Consider the following 12,902-nt stretch of genomic DNA (forward strand, 5'->3'; position numbering starts at 1 on the left):
GTGTTATAAGTTTCACGCCAATGTCTGTCTATGCGATCGTAGCTCCCAAACGAATGGACCTACTTTGGAGCGGGTTTTTTTCAGGTTTGCCATCCTTATTTTCAAAGCGATTAATTCTACCTACGTAAGTATATGAGTGTATTTTCGTTTCTAACGATGCCGCTTCATTTAAATAAAAATACGCTGTTTTATAGCACGAATCCCAAGTGAAACGTAAAAGTACGCTGTGTGAGCTTAGCCGTTCACGTGAAATATTGAGACATCCCCAGCCTCACCTCCTGTCAACGGCAGATATAAAACTATCGGTTTTATTGTTTGACTCAATTTTTCTCATGCTTGCTTGAGTCCGTATGAATATTCTATCATCCGTATATAGGTCATGTTTCAACGCGGGATTTTGTATTGTACTCGAGGTTCTCGAACTGCCGTAAATAAGGTATGAGGAGCACGATTGAATTGAAGATTGTGGAAAGCAATGGAGGTTGGTTATACAAATTACTATGCGATTTAGTAGCTCTTGATATAATTACAGCTAGCGCTACAGAATTAGTATAAGTTTCATCCCAAATATTAAGATTAAAAAATACACCAGATTTGTGTTGCTGATGATGATGATGACGATGATGGTCATATTGACTTCAGCCTTGGCAACTACGTTGACTCCTAATTATTTGTTTGGCGCTCATGCGTTCTAATATAATAAATAAAAATAATAATAAACATCTTTGGACACTTGACACCAAGTGATTGATTGATATGACTTATACATAGCGTATCTTAGCAGTGAACGTACGTCCGCATTATCGGCACAGTGTGTTACAGTATCCACGTATGGTCACAATCTTTAATTTCCATTTTGTTATAAAATCCTTTGGATAGTCATACAAGATGACAAATATTGGAACGTCAGTGGGTCCAAATTAAAGACTATGGCTGTACCGTGTCAAGTGTGTCCAGAATCAAAGCAAAAATGTAGGTGAATATGGTTTCATGAGTGAACAATACTATACATAATTTTTTTAGGAGTAGGTATGCTAATACTATTACAAATGTTGATTGGGCTTTTGTTTCTAAAGTCAACACTCTACGAGTACAATCAACATCCTAAATTAAATACATGATAATAATTGTATGTATGTAGATGATACTATACCTAAAACTGCAACTGCTATGTGTTGGATACAAAGACAAGCGTTATAAATTTGACAATATAACAATATTATGATTTTATTTACGCATTCGATGCGTAGCTTTGCCTTGTCAGTTTGGCAGGGGAATCAAATAAAGGGAAATCGTGAGGTTTATTGATCGAGAAAACAATAATGCTATTGTCGTTTGACTACTTCTGTTGCCTAGATCAGTGGTTCTCAAAGCTGTTTGAACCACGACACATGTAAAAGAATTTTCTTAGTTAAATACGCATTCTAATACAGATTAAGACACATCAATCATAGTCTGTGCATTTTACCTTGTTTTAATACTACATTACTGGAAGAGATACATTCGCCTTTGTACGGTCAGCCAAATAAGTGATCCGTCAATTTTTAAACAAGTTCCTTTCAAATGAATATGCAGATAAAGTCGAACTTTCAAGTTAACAGACACGTCTATTGGCATTATTGTTTTGTGACATGCAAACGATTATCAACTTTAGGGTGGCAGACCACATATTTGGCTGATGGTTCATCTGTTTCTCAATGTAAACTAAACTATAATTTTTACATGTTTTATGTACAATAAAGAGTTATACAATACATATAATGATACAATTCACCAGTGGTGTCGAATTTTATTAGCCTACATATATTATTATGTGTCTCACTGCAGACAAAGGCCTTTTCACTTTCTTGCCCTCCACATGTAGAGCTATATCCAGTTGCCAGCTCAGTTTCGGTTCCTAGTCGTCTCGCTATCTTCGCCTCAAACTGCTCTGTAGTCGGTGACCATCGAGCGGCAACCAATGTGGCTTGGTGTACTGTACATCTTTGTGGGTGCATCCGGCACATGTCCAGCCCAATCCCGTTAAAGCTTACTAACATCGACCATACCGACATCGACAATTTTTGGCAACCAACAGCGACTCAAAGTTTGGAGAATACTGGCCTAGTGGTTAAAAAAAGGATTATTCCTGGAATCCGCAATAAAATAAGGCTCCTCAATCATAGCAAAAAATATTAGTACTGTAGCTTTGTATGCTTAGTCAAAAGTATGTAATAAACCTACGTTTTTTTTAAAGTAAAATTGATCTTCCGCATTATTAGCCTGACAAGAATCGTCTCCGCCGGAAGAAACTCTTCAACGGTAATGGCATTGTCATGAATCCTGTTACGGATATTTTTGAAAAATTGTACCAGCATGTTCCCTATTATTATTAACAAGAGTATACCTTTCGCACGCGTAAACTATTCGATCTGGTAGTTACAATTGAAATTCCGGGATTTTACAAAGTTCCTGTGGGAAATCACAAATTTTATATCGTAATCATCATTGAGGTGTAGTGTTAAGAACAACTATCCCGTGGGAATATTGGAATGAAAGAAGCCTATGTGTTATTTCAGACATCCAGCTATCTACATACCAAATTTCATGACTCTAAGCACAGCGTAATCTGGCGCGCGGCAATGAATGGGTAAAGAGCTTTACAGACTGCAATGCAGGATAATGATTAATTTCTTTTTCCCTGAATGGCAACACTGGCATAGATAATAGATCGCTCGTTTTTAACTCGAAATTCAAACTTGTGATTTTATTTATCATATTTTCTCAAGTTTTTTGCGATTCCCAAGGTCAAAGAATCGAATTGCTTTAAAATTCCAGAGAAATAATGCGTTGTTTGGGAGAAACGTGTCAAAATGGTCTTGTAGAGCGCCATCCTGCTCTGTCTCATCTCGTTTTTTTTGTCCCGTTCTGGCGGTTTACTTTTATATTATAGATACCTACGCTACCTCAACCTTACAACCCATTAGAGGTTATTTCATGGAGTTTAATAGATTTTATTTTCCGGAACATGAATTATTCAGCACTGTCCTTTCCAATGTCAACAAAATATGAATATTCCGTCCTTCCTAAAGGTTATTATGATACTTTAAAAGGTTTGCTGCTTATTAATGAAAGATGCTACGGATATTGGAATAATAATAACAAGTAATTATGGTAATTGAATTAGTGGTTAACCAGAAAATAATATAACAAGGTAAATAAAACTTAATTGCAAATAAAACGTAAATATAAGTTGAAGTTGTGGTGGCCTAGTGGTTTAATCAATGGCCTCTTAACTAATTTTTCTAAATTAATGTGCGGAATAAATAACATTTGAAATTTACCACGAGCTTTACGGTGAAGGAAAAGATCGTGAGGATTGCACAAACCCACGAAGTAATTCAAAGGTGCGTGTGAAGTTTCCAATTTGCACTGGGCTGGCGGGGGAGTTACATTTAAACTGGAATGATGAAGAAAAAACTGGCTACGTACGTACGCGTCGGAAACGTACAGGGTTCTATAAAAGTACGCATAAGCCACTTCATATATATTTTTTAAATAAAAAAGCCTTTCTAGACTTAAAGACGACCAGATGGCCTAGTGGTTAGAGAACCTGACTACGAAGCTTGAGGTCCCGGGTTCGATTCCCGTGTCGGGGCAGATATTTGTATGAAAAAATACGAATGTTTGTTCTCGGGTTTTGGGTGTTTAATATGTATTTAAGTATGTATCTATCTATATAATTATATTTATCCGTTGCTTAGTACCCATAACACAAGCTTTGCTAAGCTTACTTTGGGACTAGGTCAATTGGTGTGAATTGTCCCGTGATATTTAATATTTATTATTTATAAAGACTGAGATTTTTGCAATTTTACATGCATATCGAAATCCCATAACTACAGAGAGGAACAAAGACGTAAACATTACATACATACGCTCGAAAAACATAACTCTCCTTCTGCAAGTAGGGTAAAGAGAACAAAGCTCTCTGAAACAAGCAATTTGATGCCTTCTAATTTACGGGCGTCCTTTCGGCAGTGTAAGTAAGTGTCACTTCTCTACGTAGTAGCTATTATTTAGGTCTCTCAGAGTGTGGGTTAATTTACTTTGCCCAAGGCGTATTTACTGGAGGAGCAATAGACTACACAGGCTTCAAACAGATCGTATCTTGAACAAAACACATTTTAAAAAGATCTAGATTTAAAGATATTTTAGACGAATCTTTCACAGCTTCCTTTATAATGTCAAATGGTGGCAAACAGAATCTTATCGATACCGCTATACTGTCCGTATGTCCATCTGTTTGTCAAAGTACTGTAGTTGATGGAATATAAATAAGAAACAAAGAAAGAAAGAAGACATTTATTCACTAACTAGCGTGTTACCCGCGACTCCGTCAGCGTAGAATTCGGTTTTCACTATCCCGCTGGAACTAAGAAATTTTATGGAATAAAAACTATTCTATGTCCTTCCCCGGGACTCAAACTATCTGTATACCGAATTTCATCGAAATCGGTTCAGCGGCTTAGACGTGATGAAGTAACAAACAAACACACAAATAAATAAACAGACCTACAAACTTTCGCATTTATTATATTAGCGGGATACAGAAGACACACAAATACAATAACATTTACACAATAACTATCCATTGCCCCCTATTTTATACACGTCTTATATACCTACGTCCCACTGCTGGGCACAAGCTTCCTCTCAGAACGAAAGGGCTTGGGTCGTAGTTCTTTTGCGGGCTCAATGCTAATTGAAAACTTCACACACATTAAATTGCTCCGCAGGTTTGTGCGGACACCATCACGAAAGTTTCATTTACTGTAAAGCTGGTGATTGAAATGTAATTTCACACATACATTTTGGAAAACTCAGAAGTATGACCCCTGATTTGAACTCACGATTCTTTGAAGGACTATAAGTCTAACCGCTACGCTACCATCGCTTACGAGATCTTACCTGCCCAAAACCAATAAACAATATTTTAGGCAATGCCGTTATTTTGCCTTTAAGTTATCGTAAAAGGCCATAAATAATACATTTTCATGCTCCACGTTACAATAACCGGTAACCCTCCGTTTACCGGTAAGTGGTGTTTTAATACCGATCCTTATCGTGCCGTTTAATTAACAGCTTCGATTAATACATCCCTTCGAGTTCATTAGTTATCGTTTATCGTATTTGAGATAGGATGTTGATCGTTGTTTATTTTTTGAAAGTTTTTGTTTTTAACCCCGACGCAACAAGAGGGGTGTTATAAGTTTGACCGCTATGTGTGACTGTGTGTGGCACCGGTAGCTCTTAAACGGGCGGGCCGATTTGAATGCGATTTTTTAAACAGATTTTTTTAGCGATGGTTCTTAGAAATGTTTTATCAAAATTGTTTCGACCTAAGGCGTCCGCATTTTATGAGGAGGCGGGACCATTACGAGCACAAAAAAATAAGTATTCGTTTTTGTATTTCGTATGATTTTATTTTATTTTACTTTAGTTGTATCTTTTATTTATATTTGTGTGTCCCAAATAAACTTTTTCATTTTCATTTTCAAAATCGGTTCAGCCGTTTTTGAGATATTGAACTGACAATGTCGGGGGTTGGGTTTTCCAACTTTTTTATTCTAAATAAGCTGACAGAAGCTGATTGAAGTGGGAATGTGCAGGCCATATAGCACAGAGAACAGATGGCCGTTATCAGTCGTAGAAGGTCCACGGCAAACGGTCTGCACCCACACTGAGCATGCACACCAGGTCATCCGTACATCTCGTTGGTGGACTCTTTTCCAAAACTTTTCAGTCTCAAGGGCCATATGGTCTTCGTGATACATGGCCTGCTCATTGCCATGAGCAGCTAATCCGCTTCGCTATGTCGGTGATCTTCGTTCTTCTAGGTCTCATTTCTGATTTGATCCCATAGAGAAATCCCGAGCTCCCGAGATCTCCTTAGCTTGCTGAGGGACTCTGTGCTTATGTATGTCGGCGGCCGATGGTACAATCCGCCAGATCACGAAATTCCTAGGTATGTCATGAAATTGCGCCATTTCATGATATGCCTAAAAGTTGGCCAGGCATATCACGATGTGCCTGAGAAACAATACGGCAGATCGATTAGAGCAACGCATGAATTCGTTGATATTCCTATCTCTATACCGGGGCACATCGTGATATGCAGTAAAAAAGAAAAATTAAGGTACGACGAGCGAAACGAAGCGAGTGGTTAGTATAAATTGTGACCACAACGCACGAGCCGAGCGAGCGAAACGAGCGTGCCGCGGCAGCGGCCGGCGAAGTGCCAAAACCGATATGGCGGTGTTTCATGATATGCCTAGAAATTTCATGATCTGCCTAAACGTAACGAGGCAAATCGTTAAACAGTGAGTTTAAACGATATGGCGCATGTCCCTTAGCCAATTCATGAAATGGTGCATTCACGATATGCCTAGGAATTTCTTGATTCGGCGGATTTCACGATCAGCCGCCGTCATATACAAGCTAATGTGATCACAATAGTGCCACTGTATCCATGAGCACTCGCGTTTATTTGGCTTCAAAAGGTCAGTCAACGAAAGCTTCACGCTTTGACGTGCTATCCTAACAAAGCTGTTGTCATGCTTTCTTTCCACATCGAAACTTTACCAAGCGCTCCAATTCTATACAACTGCGATCAAACTGCAGAGATCCGGTCTAATTGGAACCCGCTGAATGTCCCATTTGGCGATGCCTTTAGCTGGGCTGATACAAAAAGTCCAATCGGAATGGACCAGGAATATTCTTTCATTTTAGGCGCAAATTGAGGGTTCGTTCGTTGTGATTTCAGTTTGGTTTTAGGCTAGGGCTTTTAAAAGGAAGGCTGGAATATCACTTCTTTCTTATTGGTCAACTTATAAAAACGTAGTGTCTTCTATCAGCTGTCAGTGATAGGATTAGGCGGTTTAGATACATAACGTTTTTGACGAAAGTCAAACAAATTTCAAACGTTATTTTGCAAATATACACACGATCATTAACTATTTTGTTAACTAAAATATTATAAAATGTTTTGATAAACCTATTCCTCGAAATGGTTTTGGAATTAGACCACATTTTAAAAAAGTGATCAATGCCAATTATTGCAATTAGATGGTGATGAGGAGAGCACTGGACCGAGATGAGTGGCGAGCAATGCAGGATGCCTACGCAGCATTGGGTGGCTATGGGCTGAAGAAGAAGAGAGAGAAGAAGAGAAATGTCTGCTGTTAAATTTCTTCATCACAATTTCCATCCTTAAGAGCTATAAACCGTTAGCACTTAATCGTGAAACTGTTGCCATACAAGGTGGAATTTGAGAACAGCTTCTTCGGGGAGTCTCTAACCACTGGGGCTTTAAACTTACTCGCAATTAACAATTAAACTTTGAGGATTAATAAATGATCTAAATTTAAGTTTTTTTTAAATGTTACATAACAAATGCAGTTTAAAGTGAGTAGAATCAAACCTTAAATATAAAGCCCCATGGTCAGAGACTTCCTGTATACGTTCCACTGTTGGGCGCAGGCCTTCTCTCAGAATGAGAGCCCTTGGGCCGTAGTTAACACGCGAGCTCAGTTTTGATTGGGAACTTCACACACACCATTGAATTGCTTCGCTGGCTGTACAGGTTTCCTCACTATGTTTTCCTTCACCGAAAAGCTCGTGTTAAATTTCAAATAATAACATTTAATAATATTGTAAATCTGTTTAAAAAATATACCTCGTTGAGTTTCTTGCTGGATTCTTCTCAACAGAGGTTTTTCCGAACCGGTGGTAGATTTTTTTTTGACATTCATAAGTGCTTGTTATAGCCTAAATTGAATAGAGATATTTTGACTTTGACTTTGACTCTGAAATGTAATTTCGCACATGAATTTCGAAAAACTCACGAGGTCCGAGCAACCGCTCTCCACTGCAACCGTTCTCTAATGTTATGGGTTTCTATGGGCGTTCGACATTGTTCCTCATCAGGTGACCCTCCTGCTTATCCCCCTCCCTTCATCATCATCGTCATTATATCAGCCATAGTACGTCCACTGTTGGACATAGGCCTCCCCCATAGACCTCCGCAGTTGCCTCGGCTAGAAGCGGCTTGCATCCACTGTGAACCCGTGACTTTAACCAGGTCGTCCGACCATCTCGTTGGTGGACGTCCTACGCTGCGCTTGCCGATCCGCGGTCTCCACTCGAGAACCTTTCGGCCCCAACGACCATCTGTTCTCCGTGCTATATGGCCTGCCCATTGCCACTTCAACGAGCTAATTCGCTTGGCTATGTCGATGACCCTTGTTCTTCTACGTATCACCTCATTTCTGATTCGATCCCAGTCCCTTAAAATGTAAAAAAAAAATTGGGCTATTTCCCTTTCCACCAACAGTCTCCAGTCACCCGATTGATAAATGGATTAAAAACGTCGGTGCTAAACAAAAAAATCTCCATAATCACGCTCATCAACACTGTTGATAATTGTCTAAAGAGTCCAGATAATAGAATTAATCCAGCATTCTGCGCAACCGCGTTTTTTCTTCGTTTAAATTCTTTATTACCCCATTCGCCTTAATGTTTCTCAGGGCGTTGAGTGCCTTTATTATTTTTCGTGCTACCAAACCTTTTTGTTTATTTTGACCGTTGTTGGTTGTTGTTTGGAATATAAACAGGCTGGGGCGTGAGCAGTGAATGGTTGCAGTGAGTGTAGGTTTTGATGGTACATCAAGTTGTTTCAAGGGTCCATGCAGTTGGCTGATTGCATGAATCCGTTTGTACGAAGTTGGTCGTAGTTGTTAACAAACAGTTACGCTTTTGGAGCGAATTGTTGGATATTTTAAGTGGTATCTAGCTAAAGCTGTGAGTGTTTTAACTTCTGCCTAAGCTATTAGGCAACATTAGCTGAAAGTGAAATAAAATGGATAACTCAAGTCTTTTATCACGCGTTTAATGGAGTTTAAGTCGAATTCAGCCGGTTAATGTGAACGTTTATTTACAGAGCTGCCCTAATAATAAAAATTACGATTATATCTTCCTTCTATTAATAGTATTGTATCTTTTACTCTAAAGTGTTACTAAAGGCTTATTCTATTCTATTCTTTGGGAACATTACAGTGGCCGTGGTCTACTCGTGACCACGGCCCTTGTTATGTTGCCGAAACGTCGAGGTAAATATTACTAGTGTGTGTTAGCGTGATAAGTCCTGTGCGTGGTATTTTGACTATGAGTGAAAACCACGAAAGTTTAGAACATTATATTCTATTCTAATCTAATTTACTCTACCTTTATCTACTCTACTCTATTCTATTATATTCTATGAAAATTGGGGTAAGTATTTATATTCTGATAATAATTTCGTCAAACAGGCGCGCGAGCAGAGCCATGGCGTGTAGTTATTCCATTTTAGTTCTCTAGACTCGCAATGCATCGGCAACCTCCCGGTGATGCATAAGTCCATAGAAACTAATCCTAACTTACCATCGCATGACTTGTTCGTTTGCCACCCTATTTCATAAAATAAATAAAAACGAAACCTATTCCACAAAACACACTTAAAACCAGGTTCCAATTTACAAAATTTTAAACTCGCAAACTCTTGACACAATGAAAGTCCCCTTTGAAATTAGGACCACCATTTACGGGCCAAAAATACGTAGTCATTTCCAAAAAAAAGTCCCGGTGCGTAATAAACAGCCGTTAAATAAATAACATAATAACCTCTAAAAACTCTCCGCACCCCGATCACGTGCTGGAAACTTTCTGAAATTTCAAAATCACCATCTTACAGCATCTAACCGAATTAAGTTTAAATTAGTTATGAGTTTGCCCTCTTTTTTACTCGGTTATCGTAACAAAGGCTGTCGCGGAGGTTGGGCCTTATCAAAATTTACTTAATCCTATTTTCATTTTGTTTTTAGTGGTTTTGTTTTGGTGGTGGTAGGAGAGAGGAGGATGTCATGACGATTTGAAGGATAAATATGAGAATAATAATAATGAGGATAATATTTTCTGTACTGCTTGCTATATGCAAACGAGTTATTGTATTGTATTGTATGAGTGTTTTTCACTTGGTCAAGAGTTACTTACTATATTCATCAAAGAATAACGTGATGGACTCACAAATGATAACAGTCTAAAATATTAGAGCTAGAGACCGGTAGACATATTTTTTAAGGGTCATAGAATTTTCTTAAACATTATAACGGGATCGGAAGTTATTCTTTTTTCTGTGGTTTTTCACAAGAACAAGAGCTCGGGCATTATGAAACACTTAAAAATAAAAATAAAATACTGAAATGTCCACCAAGCCATCCGTTATATTAAAAAACCAAAATATTAATATAAATAAAATTAGGAAGGGCTATCACAACCAACCTAAAATGACCCCACCGTGCTACATTTTGCTTATACGCAGGGATCAGCTAACACTGATATAGCCGTTCATAGATTTGGCCGGTTTTTTATTTTTTTCTTTTTCTTTCACTTTCCCTTTTTGTTATGTGTCTTAGGTAGGTAGGTAGGTAGGGTTTTTGAATTAAAATGTCAATAGTCAAAATATCACGCACAGGACTTATCACGCGATATAAATATTACTCGTGTGTGTGTGTGTTAGGTTGATAAGTCCTGTGCGTGGTATTTTGACTATGAGTGAAAACCACGAAAGTTTAGAACATTATATTCTATTGTAATCTAATTTACTCTACCTTTATCTACTCTACTCTACTCTATTCTATTATATTCTATTGACACTATATTAAAATGTCAAGTCGAATTGAATAAAAAATTGATCCTTTACCTCAATAATTTAAAAATCGAACCAATTCCCGCTGTAAACTGTCGTATTTCATCTCGCCAACGTAAATTAAAAGCAATAAACCTTTTAGTTTAAAAATACTTTAAATTTCCAACTTCATCGCTCGTTATGCGAGCACCGTCGATGTCACCATGCATTATGTTAAAAGCTTGCTGTCGGGAATATTTATTGAAATTATTCCCGTTTTCCCCTCCCTAGGTAAGGGCCCGGGGAACTAATGTAAATGTCATTTGAGCCCACATCACGGGATCGCGGGCTTTGCCGAGTCGATATTAAAATGGAGTTAGGTAATTTGATTAAGAAACGGGACTAATTTCCCGGGATATTGAGTGATTGATTGATTGCCTTTTTATATAAGTACCGGTGAAAAACGGGATCTTAATTAGTCCCTTGTTAACCGTTTCTTGGCGTTATAAAGATTTTCCCGGAATTTTCACGCAGTCTTACCAATATTTCAATTTTTACCTTGTTTTTTTCTACTTGAAATAGATTTCGGTAATGTAATTTATAACTCAACCTCGACCTTAACCTGTAAGATTATAGTAGTGTAACATCTGGTATCACGGTGAACGGTTGTGTTGCTCTGATGATGAACTCTGATTGAGTTCGAAACACGGGTTATGTGATGCGTTCTTATACTTTGTAGGCGGATTAGCTACATAATACACATGCTATAGTAGTAGCTATCGTGAGGTCGCGAGTGAGCAAATTAGCCAATTAGAAAGAAAGAAGGAATGCATTTATTTACCAAAATTCGGCTCAACAAACACTAACCTAACCATAAAAATTTCATTTTAATACAATCTTTTTTTGCTGACTGTACTTCTTGTTGACTGTACTTGCATTGTCACCCAAACTACATTTGCATACCAAATTTCAAGTCGATGCTATCAACCGTTGAAGAGTTCCGTCCTGCGGAGACGATCCTGGCTGGACTACCAGGATGTCACTACTAGATTATTGTATTTTCACGTGATTTACATAAGTATGGCAAATTTCAAGTCAATCCGACTACTGGAAGTTGGTCGAATTTAACTTGCAAGATTTGACTACAGACAGACAGACAGACAGACAACGGGACAGTTAAATAAGAAGTAAACAAGGCCAGGCAATAACCATATGCCTACAATAATAATAACTAAGCAATATAGATATATGTAGCATGTAGCATGGAAACATATGTGAACATTATATTTTAATTATAGATGAGGGCTCGCCCGCCCTTTGCACTCCATAGTTATAAAATCTTAAATAATAAAGATTATTAGCTAAGTTATTATAAAAAATTTGTAATGATATTCTGATTTATAATAAACAGATTAAAATTTTTTTTTTTTTTTTTAGGTGAAACTAAATAAAAGCTTGTAAAAAAGAATTATAACTAAAAAAATAAACAGAAACCTTATATAACCTTATATAGGTATTAAACGAAATTATATTGAAAGAAAGAGGAGAGAAAAAGCGGAGCTGGTGCTGCCAAGAGCGCAGTCAGCGGTATCGGCAATTTAAAAAAAAAATGTTTTTCTTTTAAAAATTTACAATTTCACTCGCAAATGTGATGATAAACATTGTATGTCGCACGGGACGTACTAGAATTACGAACATCGACCCATTAAAGCCCTCAGTCTTCTACTTCGGGCTTCTAATAGACTCTCGTTCGTAATTCCTTATTTACCGCCCTTAGGACACACTGTGCTATATTATGGACCACCGAAAAGTAACGCCTGATTCAATAAATTACGTAGAGTTTATCGAAGCAATATAGTTACTTTGCTTGTTGGTTTTTGAAGGTTAATAATTCAATGGAAAACGACTAAAGTCAACTACCTCTTAAAACAAGATACGTCTATCAGACGCCACTCAGACGCAATAACCTCTTCACATCACTACATTAGCTCTAAAACTCGTTTCATCTGGATTGTGCAAACAAAATGTTTTAATAAAAGAGAAATAAGCAAAACTTAAGTGGATCTTTATCAAAAATAAACACTACAATTTAAAAACATTTTGCTTTTATGTCCATCAATTTAATATCAACCTCTAGATCTAGAAGCTGAATTAAAATCTGAGGTTTCAGCAAATTCCCAAGAATAACATCGTAGTTTTT

General features: G+C 37.5%; 1 long non-coding RNA gene across 1 annotated transcript in view; it reads left to right on the forward strand.

Annotated features, from left to right (window-relative positions):
• LOC141432899 (uncharacterized) overlaps window positions 1–12,902 on the forward strand; it is a 205,105-nt gene that overhangs the window by 152,375 nt on the left and 39,828 nt on the right. The window lies entirely within an intron of this gene.

The sequence above is a fragment of the Choristoneura fumiferana genome, chromosome 11 (assembly GCF_025370935.1).
Source record: "Choristoneura fumiferana chromosome 11, NRCan_CFum_1, whole genome shotgun sequence".
Taxonomy (NCBI): Eukaryota; Metazoa; Arthropoda; class Insecta; order Lepidoptera; family Tortricidae; genus Choristoneura; species Choristoneura fumiferana.